At 34.7% G+C, this 15,603-nt stretch overlaps 1 pseudogene; it reads right to left on the bottom strand.

The window, feature by feature from the left end:
* Positions 1-420: 420 nt before the first annotated feature.
* LOC114048086 lies at positions 421-879 on the bottom strand (annotated as a pseudogene).
* Positions 880-15,603: the final 14,724 nt, after the last annotated feature.

Raw genomic sequence — 15,603 nt, 5'->3', positions numbered from 1 at the left:
AACTTGTTATATTTAAAATATTTTTTTTTTGCCAGAACTCAAATGACTTTATTACAAACTTATCACTACTGAGCCATCAGCCTCCCTTCTTTCCTCCCCAGCAAGCACAGGAAGCAGTATCTGACACTACCCTGCCCCCAGCAAAGGGACTTGAACCATAAGGCATAGGAGGGGAGGGAAGGGAAAGGTCTGAGCCATGTAACTTTAGAAGCCTATGGTGGGAAGGGAGCAGCTAGTAGGCGAATCGGATAGAACACCAGCCCTGGGGTCAGGAGGACCTGGGTTCTAATCCAGCCTAGCTGTATGACCCTGGGCAAGTCACTTAACCCCAACTGCCTCCAAAATTAAAAACTTAAAAAAAAAAAAGCCTATCATTCTTGTCCTAACTGAAGGAATGGCCTCTTCTGAGGTTGTCTGGGCTCAGCTGTCACGTTCTAGGTCTTCCACCCGCATATCCTGGATAATTCCAGTTTTCCTTTTCTTCTGCCTTCTAGGTTGTGCCTCAGTGGTCCTGCCTGGCTTCGGCGGGGCTTCCACCTCCATGGCAACCTTCTCCTTCTGGGCATGCCTGATCTGTTGCAAAAGTTTCCTTCGTTTCTTCCCAGACAGGGTAATGTTGGTCCGGGCACTGGACTTCCGCTTCTTGAGATGATGACGAGTAATGGGCCCTTCGCCCACCACCGCCCCGACCACCGGGTGCTGCCGCCGTCGCTCCAGTCTCAGCACCCGGTGCCGCTTGAACAGCTTCTTTTTCAGCTCTGTCCACGGCCGGTTGATCTCCCCCGCCTCCCCCCCCCCCCCGGGCCCCCTTTTTCCCCCCGGCCCCCGGCCGGTTGCCCCCCCCCCCCCCCCCCCCCCCCCGGGGCCCCCATGGTCCATGCGCCGAGCTCAGGGCAGCAACTCCAGCTTCCAAGCATCCACCATATTTAAAATATTTCAAGAAGAATGCATAGTCCTATGGTTTATAAAGAATTACTTAATCATATTTATTATAAAATATTGAACTTATTTTTGACCTTTAATACCGTGTGGGAGAATAAGCATTTTTACCCAATATTTTGTTGTAGCAATATTTATTCTTTGATACATAAAGTCTAGCTTCACACTCCTTTAGGTCATATTAGTTATTTTTGTTTTGTTTTGGTGATCATTCAATCAGGGAAGAATTAGGATTAGTCAGGAAAACATTTATGTTTCTTGGAAAATTTAAAAAAATCACTTCATTTGAAAAGAATATATACTGTATTGAATGGAAACAGTAATTATTTAATGTTAGACAAATTATCCCTTTTTAAGAACTTTTGAAAATATACATACTTCATGTCTTGATTATATCATTCACTTTCATGTTTGTCAGTCTCCTGAAATTTGCTTTAAAAATGAAAACTTCTGAGTTTATCAGAAATCACAAATGCAATGAACTTCAGTCAGCATTTAGTGAATATAAATTTGGAATAAATATAAAAAGCCTTTTTTAACATAAATTTTTTTTTCTTGCAATAGTGAAACAATATAGAGAGGGAAAAATGTTCCTGTTCAATGTTTCAGTATTTTTCATGTTCCATTTGTTTGCAAATGCAACATATACTACATTTTCCCTTTTAAGATAATATATATATGTGATATATAGATATCATATACAATGAGAGAGAGAATGTTTACAATGGGAAAAGCATATCTCTATAAAAACAAAAAGGCACATGCTGCTTCTCCTTTACATTGCACATGTTACTTATAAATGGAATCTTTTAAAAAAATCAATGGAAGCTCATTTTCATATTAATAGTAACATTTTGCACTTATAGAGTGCTTTTCCTCCAAAGAAAGCCAAAGCACTTAACAAAGAAAAATCTCAGCCATCAGCCATGACAAACTTGTGAGGAAGCAATGCTTAACAGAAAAGTCAATTTAAACTAGGAAGTTATTTGAATTCATATTCCCTCTTTCTGGCAAAGGAACAGATTTTTCACCATTCCCTCAAGTCTTATAACCCTCAACTTTGTTACTGCAAGAGATAAGGGTGAATTCCACAGTTGAGGACCCCGTGGTCAAAAATATGTATGGGAAATGCAAAACAAGAATCTAACTCTTAAAGCTGTCTCTAGGCAGCTGATAAAACGAATATATACAACATGACAAGCATGGCTCAGACGGTTCTCTAGATGGTAAATCTCATGATTGAGAAAAAAAGTGGTGAAACCATTTTGATCAGGAAGAAATAATAGCAAATGCACTCACACATGCTTACAAACAAACAAAAAAGGATATCCTTTTTTACTGTAATACCTTATGTAATCATTATTTTCCTCTATATGGACTTCAGGAAAATTACAATGTAGTAAGTGTCTCCATTGATAAATTCCTGTTTGACTACAGGCATTTCCCTATTAAATCAAATTTTTCTATTTTTTTAATTAACCTATTCTATTTCTGGGAGTTTTTATTTTGTGCTCTCAGGAGTTGATTGTTGGAATCTTTCATTTTCTATTTTACCCTCTGTTTCTAGGATATCTAAAATATCTAGATATCTTCCACTTTTCAAATTCTTGTAATCTGATTTATGACTTCATTATTAAACTGAAACCTCTCTCTCCAGGGTTGGTCAGTCTGTCAATCAGCCAGTGAACATTTACTAAGTGTCTACTGTGTGCCAAACAATGTGTCCAGTATCAGGGAAACAAAGAAAAGATAGAGAAATTCTCTTTTCTCAAGGAGGTCACAGAGAAACAATATGGAAATAATTGCATGAGCAACATATGTCTGTGTGTGTATGTGTATAGACAATTATTTCTATCTGTATATGTTTGTATACATGTATACACACACATATATATATACACCTACACATACATACCCACACACACATGTATACATATTTGTGTGTCTATGTGTATGCATAAATATAGATGTGTGTATGTATGTGTATGCATGTGCACACATGTACTTATGTATACATATACACATGTACACATATTTATGCACATACATACATAAACACATATACATATACACTTACACATGCACACATATGCATGTGTGTGTATGTGTGTGTATTCTTTGAACTATGACTTAAAAGAAGTTAGCAAAGTCAGGATCTTAGCAGTAAGATCATTCATTGTCAAATCTATTTTTTTCTGTTCTCATCATCTTTCTTGAATTTTCTGCAATTTTTAATACTGATGTTCACCTTTTTTCCTCCTAATCACTCATTTCCTCCTTTTCTTTTCTTTTTTTTTAACTATCTCTTAAAAATCTTTCTTTTATCAATCTGAACACAGATTTTCAGTCTTCTTTGCTGAATCATCATCCTTTCTCATCCCCTATCCATTTATTTTTCTGTCCTGGGCCATTTTCACTTCTCGCACTATACTTTCCTTAGCTGATTATTCAAGCTTATATGTATTCAGGTCTGACCTTTATGAAGTTGAATTTTAGATTTATATATTCAGCTCATTTTCCCCTGATTTAAAATTTCTTATCACCAACTGAACACCCTATGGATATCTTATACTGGATGTCCTATTGACATCCCAAAAACAACATGTCCTAATCTTTTCCCCAAAACTTGACGCTCTTCCTGATTTCTCTATGTCTGTAAGACAGCATTATCCTTGTAGTCACTCAGATTCTTGATGTCAGAGACAACATATTTTCTGTTTCACATTCCAATACTCAAATTGCAGCCAACCTTATTGATTCTGCCTCCACAAAATATCTCCCATTCATCCTTTTTTCCATCTTCTTCTTCACTACCCTAGATCAGGCACTCATCAACTATCGCCTAGAATATCACTACAGCTTTCTAATTGATTACCCTATCTCTAGTCCCTCTACTCTAGTGTGTCTTCCACACAGTTGTCAAATTGATATCCTTAAAACACTGACTTGATCATTTACTCCCTGCCTTAGAACTTCCAGTGACTTCCTATTGCCTTTAGGATATGGTACAAACTACTCAGTTTGATTTTTAAGAAACATCACAATCTAACTCTGTTTCTATTTTCCATTTTTTTGCACATCACTCTAATTAAATATTCTGTGTTCTAACCAAACTGGCCTGATTGCTGTTTCTGTTTATGACATTTCATATCTCATCTTCATGCCTTTGCACAGTGGTACAGTATGTTACTTTATGTCCATAATACACCCCCTTCTCTAGCTTCTTTTCAAACCTTAAGTCAGGTTGTTCTAAGAAAGGCTTTCCTGATTCCACCAGGTGTTAGGTCCTTGCTGTCAAAAATCCATTGATATGTGTATGTATATGTGTATGTGCATGTGTATACATACACATATAAATATAGATATGTACATATATGTACATACATGTGTACATGCACATATGTGTGCCTTGTATATGTATGCATGTGTAATATATATGGCATATATGTGTGTATATGAATATAATATAAGGTCCTTGAGTTTTGCAGATGTTTCATTTCTGTGCTTCTGTTTCTACATCCCCAGAGACATATTTTGAATGCTTATAGATGAATGGATGAATGAATCCATAATTCTGTGTAAGAGACTATAGATTAGAAGTAAAGTAGACAGTTGTATAATTAATAGGTGCTTAATATATTTGTAGAATTTTGTTGTATCTGATGAACTTTAAAACAACAGCAGGTTTTCAGGGCTAGAATATCCCTCTTCAGGTTAAACTCTCAAATTCTAGGCTGTCATATGGTTCTTAAATGACCTTGGTCCCAAGTCTTCAAAATGTGTTTCATGATAAGAGAATCTTGGTTTCAGAAAAAAAAAAAAAATATATATATATATATATACACACATACATCTATACGTATATATATATATATATACACACATACATGAACACATATATGTATAGATGTATGTGTATGACTTACCAAATATAGCCATTAAACAGAAGCTGATAACTCCTTATATATGAGTGTGTGTATGTGTGTGTGTGAGTGTGTGTGTGTGTGTGTGAGAGAGAGAGAGAGAGAGAGAGAGAGACTTACCAAACATAGCCATAAAACAGAAACTGATGACTCCTTTTATTTTAAATAGCTAAGTGCAGCTAGGTGATACAACTGGGGCCTGGATGAGTAAAACCTGAGTTTAAATCAAGCCTGAGACATTTACTCATTGCTTGACACTGGGACACCTCTGTTGACCTCAGTTTTGTTATCTTAAAATAGGGTTAATAAGAACTCATTCTCAGAGTTCTTGTGACCATAAAATGAGGTAATATTTATAAAAGGCTTTAGAAACCTTGAATCTTTACATAGATGTTATCTATTTTTGCTATTAATAAGGGCCTAGGTCCTCAGTAAACATTCCAATTAATTGTAGAATTTAGAGAACAGCATTTTATTTGGAAGAGATGGAAGCAATTCTATACACTGTTTTGGACAATTTTTATATTACATGGTCTTACAGAGGCCAATTACTTCTAAATACTTTATAATAAAGGTGAAAAATGTTTCTTAATAGAAAAGAAATGAATTAAATTTAACACCCAAGCTTTAAAATGTTTCTCCAATTCCTGCTTTAAGTTCCACTTGTGGACTTTTAAAATTGTAATTTTCAAGAGGGTTCTGATTATTACTACCTAACCAGGATTATGGAGTGAGAAAAGGTTCAATTTGTTCATCTCATTTTATTTTTCCTGTTGTGAGAAGTGTCGAGGTTATAGGAATACACTCAGCTGTAAATGGCAGAGAGAAATCTGTAAGGCCATTAATGTTTATTATTAAGCTTTTCAACAACCTGATGACTACAGTGGTCTATACTTTAAAACTTTCCAATGCCAGATGGAGTATCAGAAAATGTGAATAAGGCTTTAATTATCTGAGAAAAAAAAGGAAGTTGAAATGAACTGAACCTCATGACACCTAGGGATTTTAATGAAGAAAGTACATATGTTCTTGTTGCTAATTGAAGATGAGTTGCATTTTAAGGGATTGCATCCCAGGAGGAGTTAGAGGCAGAGAGAGATAAGGATAGAAAAAGAATGTTAAAGACCTAAAGCAAACTTTATTAATAGCTTGGCCTTTAAAAGCAAAATATTGTAGACTCCTCTTTTTTAGCAATGTTATCCTATGTGTTCACTATCATAAGTAATGCTTATTTTATTCAGGTCCAGGAAGCTATAGGCATTATATTTTGTACACATAATAAAAAAGTGAGATTCAATCAATAATTTAGAATTGTAACATGCCTGAGAAAATAATAAGCCTAAAGTTTCAACTATAGTCATCAAATTAATCCCAATACAAAGTGAATTTTAGACACTGAAATTAATAGCAGCTACAGAGTTGTAGTTGATCAAAAATGTAATTTTACATTAGAGCTTAGAATACTAAAACTTTAATACCAATTCCTTAAAATAACTTCAATTGCTCTGGCATTGTAAAGATGTCTTCTTGTAGTAATAACCCAGATTCTAAGATATTCTCATCTTTTTTTTTTGCACCTTGAAACACACCACATAATCAATTTAATTCCCAGCTTCATCCTAAAAGGAATATGTATTCTTACAGGACAATGGAGTGAGAAGCCTCCCATGGCCTCTTCATATAATCTCCACATCTTAGCTGATTCAATTTAATTTGGTTCAATTACACAAACATAAATGATGTATACACTCAATACCAAGCACTATGATAGGTACAAACAATTCAAAGGGGAAAAACAGGAATCCACTCTTGAGGAACTTCAAGAAGAATCAGTCTTCCAAGGGTGAAACTTCTTTAGCCAGTGATTTTGACATTTTTCTAGAAGCCATATAAAACTATATTTGGACCCATTAAGGAGGAATGTCATTCCTCCTTAGGATACAACTAAGCACATGTCTATGCTAGGACAGAACAACTGTGCACAGTACTGTTGAGCTTTAGCCATGGCAATAATTGGCATATTTACTCCAAACCTGTGTTCCTTGCTCCTTGTCTCTATGCTTGTGTTTTAACTTTTGGTTTAGATAAATTGGAATATCATTCCAAGTGACTAATTTGCAAATATGCAAAAGAAGAGCTAGAGCAATGCATACTTTTCTTTGATGTTATTTTGATAATAGTAGGTATCCATATAATTTCAGTCTCCCTAGCATTAATTTCCCCAAAAAAATAAAGATTGCTAATGAGAGAAAAAAACATTTTCTAAACTTGGTTTATGAAGATTGATTCACTGGTAATTATTCAATTCTCTGTTTTACCTGTATAGAAGCAGGGCATGTGTTCAGCATGTGATATAAGCAGCATAATTCATAAACACAACTTAGATCTTTGATCAAGACATTTCATTTGTAGGAAATGTTTGCAGATGTTTTTACAATAAATTATAAGTCTTCTGCATGTGGATTTGCTATATGCAGGTAGAGGACTAATTTAGAGATAAGGAAAAAAAAGGAAATAGTTATCAATTCTGCACATTTTTTTCTTTTGTTCTTTTTTATTGTTTTGTTTACTGTTTGATTTTCTCCAGATATATATAAAAACATTTTTAGCATTTGTTTTTAAAACTTTGAGTTTCAAATTCTCTCCTTTCCTCCCACCCCACCTTACCACCCCCATTGAGAAAGCAAGCAATTCCATATAGATTATATATTTGTAGTCATATTAAACATATTCATAATAGTTATGTTGTGAAATAAAACATAGACAGGAAAAAAAAATTCAAGAAAAATAAAGTAAAAAAGTGTGCTTCAATCTGTAAATAAAGTAAATAAGGCATTATGGTTCAATCTCTATTTAGAATATCAGTTCTTTCTCTGGGAATGGGTAGTATTTTTCATTGTAAGTCCTTCAGAGTTGTCTTTGATAATTGTATTGCTGAGAATAGCTAATTAGTGACTGATCATCTTATAATACTGCTGTTACTTTATACACGGTGTATTTCACTTTGCCTCAGCCCATGCAAGTCTTTCCAGGTTTTTCTGAGAGCATCTTGCTCATCATTTCTTATAGTACAATAGCATTCCATCATAATCACATACCACAACTTGTTCAGCCATTCCCCAATTAATGGGCATCCGCTCAAATTTTAATTCTTTACCCCCAACAAAGAGCTGCTATAAATATTTTTGTATGCATAGGTCCTTTTCCTTTTTGTATTTATTTATTTTGGGATAAAGACCTAGTAGTGGTATTGCTAGGTCATTATGCACTGCTTGATAGACAGTAGGGCATAGTTCCATATTGCTCTATAAAATGATTGAATCAATTCACAACTCCACCAATAATGCATCAAAGTCTCATTTTTTCCCCAAGTCTCCTCTAACATTTGTCATTTACCTTTTTTGTCCCATTAGCCACTCTAATACATATGAGGTAATACCTCAGAATTGTTTTAATTTATATTTCTCCAATCAATAGTGAGAGTATTTTTTCATATGGCTATTAATGAATTTGATTACTTCATCTGAACACTGATCATATATTTTTTATCATTTATCAAATAGGGAATAGTTATTTCTTTTTACAAATTTGACTCAGTTCTCTATATGTTTGAGAAATCAAGCTTTTATCAGATAAACTTGATTCAATTTTTTTCAGTTACTATTGCTAACTGTATTTCCATCTATCCTATCCTTCCCATTTATTCTATACTCTCTCTCCTTTCACCATTTCCCTTCTCAAAAGTGTTTTTCTTCTGACCACCCCCTCCCCCAATATGCCCTCCCTGCTATCACCCCCTTTTCCATCCTTTTCTTATGCCCTTCCCTTCCTACTTTCCTGTAGGAAAGTGTTTTCTAAAGTGTTGACTCTTTTCTCATGATTTTCTTGCATCACTCTCATTTCTCTTTCCATTTTTTCCTCTATCTCTTTAGTTTGATTTTCAAAATCCTTTTTGAGCTCTTCCATGGCCTAAGAGCAATTCATATTTTTCTTGGACGTTTTGAATGTATGAGTTTTGACTTTGTCTTCTTCTGAGTGTGTATTCTGATCTTTGTTGTCACCATAATAACTTTCAATAGTCAGTTTTTCTTCTTTTCATTGTTTGCTCTTTTTCCCAGGCTATTATTTGACTTTTAAATCTTTGTTAAAGTAATATATATACACACATCCATATACATATGTATGTATATGTACATAAATATGTGTATATGGCTGGGTGTGGCTATGGGCATATAGGTGTGAATTTTCTAGACATTTATTGTAAATTAAATGTAAAATCACATGCCTATGATTATTTTAATATTGTATTTTGCAGTGGATACTTAAAAAGTGAGTTTCTGTCCTCCATGAAAAATATATAGATGTAAGAAGTTGTTAAGCTCAAGATCTTGTCATACTTTAGAACTAACTGAGGACTACTGCTTATGTTGGAGTCAATGCCAGGTTTTGATCCTGGAGACATCTGAGAAATACTCTTGAGATATTTGGGAAAAGATATAAGATGATTTGTCTACAGAAGCTTCAGATCTGAAAGTTTTATTCTATCTGACAAAAATGGGAGAGCAGTGAGAAGAAATCCTTCTTTACCACTGAGGTTTTGAAAGAGGAGAATGTGAGATAGTAACACTAAAAATGCATTTAGTTATGCCTGAAAAATACCAAGTATTATTTTCTCAGTGAAGCATGTTAAGACTTTTTATTTATCCCCAAATGGCTCTACTGCTCTAAAGTTTTAACCTTGTGAGCTTTATTATTCACAAATAAGGCATGGGTTTTGGTAAATAATCTAGTTTGTGAAAATCCTAAAGCACAGAAGAGACAGTATTCAGGGGTGGGGGGAAGGCTAGAAAGGTATATTTTAAATAACTTGGTTTATTCTGTAACCTTCTTATAAATCCTTTAGTTATAGGTCCCTACAGTATCATTAGAAGTTTCACATTTTTAAAAAATTGAACTTTACTGTCATGATCTTAGTCATGCACCATGCTGAGTACTCTATTAGTGTTACACAGGGTATACTGCAGAGAGAAGAAACTGAAGATGTCTAAGAGAGCCATTGTAATTGTTTGGATAAGAGATTCTATCCTAGGATAGTGAAAAATGAAAGGAGGAGATAGATGACAAATAAACAGTTTTGAAACAATTCCTCAATTTTATTTTTGTATACCTCACACTGCAAATAGTATGCAATGAATTAAAATTTTGAATGAATATGATAATTTTACAAAAATAGATACAGGAAAAATGTGACCAAAATCATCATAATCTTCTTCTTTTTCTTCTTTCTGTAATGACAATTGACATATATACCTTTGATAGCTTGCAAAACACTTTATGTGCATGATCTCATTTGAATCTCACAAGACTGAGAAGAAGATTTCAAAGAAGCAATTGTCATAGGGAGTTTATGACTAACCTATGGTATGAAAATATTAAGCATCATAGGTAGGATTCAAACACAGGCCTCTCCTAACCCAAATTGGCTCTGCCTACACAATCTTAACCGGCATTTAAGAAAATTATCAGCATTTTAGGTAGCTCCCATGTAATCAAATGTTTGTATAATAAATTCAGCATGGAAACCTCACTGCATAAATGGGAAAGGACCTATAATACTACATGGGTTACATTTGGTGTTCCTGACATTTAAAATATTTTCATTTTCATATTAGATGCAAAATGTAACTTGCTAAACTTCTAAACATTTTCATTTATTGTACCTTATCTAAAGAAAGGCAAAGTACCTGTAAGCACCAATAACTCTGTCTCTAAGTAGATATATTTACATACCGCAAATAGTTACTTTCCCCTCATGAATCATGCATAGATTCTTTACCTCAACTCTTCCGAATATATGTCACTGAAAAATTATAACCCAGCAGTACAATATATTTTATGCCAGTTCTAGATTGTGTTTTTATTAAAATTTACAGTTTGAGCTAAGCATCATTTCACTAAAGCAATAACATTTCATTACTTTAGATCAGGTGACTACACAAATAATCGAGTTTGAAACTTAAAGAAATATGGAGCAGAACTACATTTAAAGAATAGCATGGTAGAATCCCTTAAAGCTAGCAAATTTAAACTTTTAAAATGAAAAAGTAAAGAAAAATACGTGGGGAGAAAAAGAAGCGGTAGCAAATTCTTGGTAAGCTATCTGTTATCTTCCAGGCTGAGAAGGAGGGGAAGTTAGAAAGAAAGGGAGGTTAAAAGTATATTTATAGCCCCCATTTTTTTTCAGATTAAGTAATTGAGGTCTAGAGAAATTAAATGACTTGTCTCTTCACAGAGGCTCTCTTCCACGCTTTTTAATGATTTCCCTTTTTATTTCTGACTCTAGAATAAGATAGTGCTTGCAAGATTCAGCTAAAGTACCATTTTCTACCCTAGGCCTTTAAATGACTTTAGTAGGCATAGGATTTTGACCACCTCAGGTTCACAATAAAATTATTACTTTGTTCTTGTTATATTGTTGCTCTGCATGTGACATGCGGAGCTCTGTAGTAATTCACTGAAGCACAGTTCAAATTTGCACCACATTTTGATTTTCTTAAGTGTATATGATGACAGTGTGTCACTGAAATAATTATTCAGCTATGAAATGTATTATGTAAGTTGTCTAAAAGGTGATGATCTATTAAAGCTAACAATTCAGTGGTCTTCTCAGTTCCTCATCTATACATGAGTGGGATTACCATTCTAAAGAATATTTTCAGAGGGGATGCCCATCAATTGGGGAATGACTGAACAAGTTGTGGTATATAATTATAAAGAAATATTATTGTGCTATAAGAAATGAAAAGCAGGATGATTTCAGAAAAGCTTGGAAAGTCTTACATAAACTGATACAGACTGAAGTGAGCAGAACCAGGATAACACTGTATATGGAAAAAGCAATATTGTATAATCAACAACTGTGAATGACTTGGTTATTCTCAATAACATAATGATCAAAGACAGTCCCAAAGGACTCATGATAAAAATGTTATTCATCTTCAGTGAAAGAACTTAGGTTCTACAGTATGCATGGCAGTTTTTTTCCTCTCTTATTTTATATTCATGTTTATAATGTTTCTTTTTCTTTTCTTATTGTGTATTTAAGTTTTAATATTTAAATTTAAAATTAATTAATTTAAAAAATAAAACAAAAGAAAGAACTTATGGCATCTGAATACACATGAAAGCATGCTATTTTCATTTTCATTTTTTCTTTCTTTCTTTTTTTCTTTCTTTTCTTTCTTTCTCTTTCTTTCTTCCTTCCTTCTTTTCTTACTTCTTTCCTTCCTTCCTTTCTTTTTTTTTCTTTCTGTAGTTTGTGTTTTCTTTTACAAAGTGACTAATATGGAAATGCTTTACATTATTGTACATTTATAACCTATGTCAGATTGCTTATCATCTCAGATACGTGGGAGGGAAGGAAAGAAGGGATCAAATTTGGAATTCAAAACTCAAAAAAAAAGTTAAAAATTGTTTTACATGTAATTGGAGAATTTTTAAAAAATGCATTACTTACTAAAATAAACAGATGATGATCAATCTATGAATGCTAAAACTCATTCCTAACCACCATTACATGGGGTTTTAAGTCACAGCACTGAAAATTTTACATCTACACTGTCCAGGTTCAGAATTTAGATAGAAAAATACATGGAATATTGTTCTAATTGTTTTTAATCAAAATCTAAAATTCTAAAGACCACACCTCACATGTGGACTCTCTTATTTGTGGCTATATCCTCATATCCATAGTATTCAAGCATACCACTGCTACAATTTGTTGATCACATAAAAGTAGAGGGAAAACACTTTAATTTCTCTTAATTGGACCTATCTACCTTTAGTAGTATACCAAAACATCCTCCCAGTTGCTTCACAGAGCCAACTTTATGTTCAGGAAGGCTCATTAACAGAAGGTTATTGAAGGTGGCAGTTGAGAACTCTCATGCTATAGAAACTTCTTTATCCTGGAAGCTCATTTCTCCCTTGGCCTTTGTACTTTGAAAATATTCTCCTCCCCTGAAAATATTTGGCTTATCCTCTCATTGGCCAGTTCTTCTTAAATCTTACTTTTTAAGGATGATTCCAAAAACAACCAGTCATATCTTCATCCATTTTCAGGCTTCACTACTGACTCTCCATAGGACTTTCTCTCATTTGTTGTCTCTCCTGACACTTCTCTCATTTTCAGCTACTAATTATCTATTATTTTCTCCTTAGAATTTAAGCTCTTTGAGGGCAGAAATGGTCTTGATTTCCATTTATATTTGCATACAACACACTCATCACAGTGACTGCCACATAATAAGCAATCAATAAATGCTTGTTGACTTTACTGGACTCAGTCTGTAGATTCAAGTCTTGGGGTCCTCAGTCATTCTGAATATGAAGTTGTTATATTTCTCCCCAAAATTTTCCATCTTCCTAACTTCCTTGTAACTGTTGAGGATGCTACCATCCTCTCAGTCACTCAGGCTTACAACCTAGTTGTCATTCCCTCCCCATACTGCCATCCAATCAGTTGTCAAGTACTATAGATTCTATATTTTAAAAATTCCTGCAATATGTCCCCATATTTCCTCTGACTCTGCCACCACTCTGATATGATTCCTAATTACCTTCCCTTTTGAACTTTTTAAATGATTTCAGTCTCTTTTCACTCTACCCCATTCTTGACTCAGGATCCAAAATGGATTTCCTAAAGAGAAGGTCTGACCATAGCAGCCTCCTCCTCCCTGTATATTCCAAGGAGTGAAAGATAAAGTACTCTGCATTTAACACCCTTCACAGAATTCTTAACTTCCTGCTGCCTTTTCAGTCTCCCAAAAATTTATTCCTTTCTACATATTCTATGAAATATTGACACTCACACAAATAAATCTATCTCTCAATTCTATTGCTTTTTTTTGGCTATTCCCCACTACTGGAACAATTTCTTCTCACTCTACCTCCCTGTTTCCCTGGCTTCTTTTAAGTCTGTTGTAAAACCCTACCTTTACTAAAAGCTTTCCTTAGTTCACCTCTCTCCCATTCTTAAAGCCTTCCTCTGAGATTATCATCCATTTATAAGTTGTGAATGTGTGTATACACATACATATATATGCACATACATACATATTTGTATGCATATATTACACTTTTTTCTCATGTTGTCTTCCAAATATAAATTGTGATATGTATTATCCTGCAGGGCAGAAACTTGGAAGATCACCAAAAAAAAAAGGTCTGTCTCCCTCAAGCAAAAGTAGAATGCAGTCCAGTACTGGAAGTATCCCAGTAACCCAGGAGCAAGATCCACCTCAGCAAAGCAGTGGGAAATTCTGAGGCCCAGTGCAGTGGAGCAGTCAAATCTCCACACCAGGACCCACCACATGCCTCAACAAAGTCAAGGGAATGGGCTGACTCCATCACCAAGAACCACCATGTGCTTCAGTGTAGCATAATGCAAAAAGGAACCTCCAGAGGCCGCAGCCCTGGGTAAACAGGAAACCTACAGCAGCCAGATGTCCATATGCTTTGTTGTAGCCCCAGAAAAATGCAAAAACACCCCACTGGCCTCAACACACACCAGACACCAGCACTAGAATTGTGGCTCAACACCAGGCAAGCTGCCAGACCCTTATGACCTCCAGCAGCAACAGCCACTCCCCACTCTTAGCATAGCACTAGACATGAGGGTCCCCTGTGACTTCAGGGCAACATCAGTGCAAGAAAAAGTAAACAACCAGGGCCTGCAGCCTCTGGCACAAGAAGCCTGAGACAGTGTTCTTTCCAGAGCTCAAAATTTAGAAAGGTTCAAATTTTAAAGAAAGGAAAAAGGTCCAAAATATGAACAAAAAGTAACAACAAAAATAATCTGAGATAGAAAATTATTATGGTGATAGAGAAGATAAAGACAGAAACTCGGAAGAGGCAATAATGGCAAAACATCTATGGCAAAACCTCAAAGAAAAATGGGAAGTGGTATCAAGCCCAGAAAACACTCATGGAAGAGCTCAAAAGTATGAGTGGTAGAAGAAAAAGATGATAAAAGGCATGAAAGTAATGTAAGAGAATTATGAAAAAAGTAAACAGCTTGGAAAAAGGAAACAACTGCTTAAAAAGTTTAACTGGCCAAATAGAAAAGGCACTACAAAAGCTAACTGAGGAAAACACCTCTTAAAAATTATAATTGGGAAACTGCCTTTATATTCTGGAGCCAGAGGGCAAAACAGAAATGGAAAGAATCCACCAATCACCTCCTGAAAGAGATCCCCAAAGGAAAACTCCTAGGAATATTGCAGCCAAATGCCAGAATTCTTAGGTCAAGGAGAAAATATTGTAAACAGCCAGAAAGAAAAAAAAATTATTGTGGAAACATAATCAGTATTTAGGATTTAGCAGCCTCAACATTAAGAGACCAGAAGGCTTAGAATATGATATTCCTGGAGGGCAAAGGAGATAGGATTACAGCCAAGAATCACCTACCCAGGAAAACTGAGTATAATTCTTCAGGGGAAAAAATGTATATTCAGTGAAATAGAGGACTTTCAAACATTCTTGATGAAAAGACCAGTGCTGAATAGAAAATTTGACTATCAAATATAAGACTCAAGTGAAACATGAAAAGGTAAACAGGAAAGAGAAATCATAAGGGACTTATTAAGGTTGAACTGTTTACATTCCTACAGGAAAAGATGATATTTGTAACTCATGAGACCTTTGTCAGTATTGGGGTAGTTGGAGGAGAAAAGTTATATGT

This window comes from Vombatus ursinus, unplaced genomic scaffold (genome assembly GCF_900497805.2).
Source record: "Vombatus ursinus unplaced genomic scaffold, bare-nosed wombat genome assembly UNPS02014791.1, whole genome shotgun sequence".
Taxonomy (NCBI): domain Eukaryota; kingdom Metazoa; phylum Chordata; class Mammalia; order Diprotodontia; family Vombatidae; genus Vombatus; species Vombatus ursinus.
This window is presented reverse-complemented; position numbering and strand designations above follow the sequence as displayed.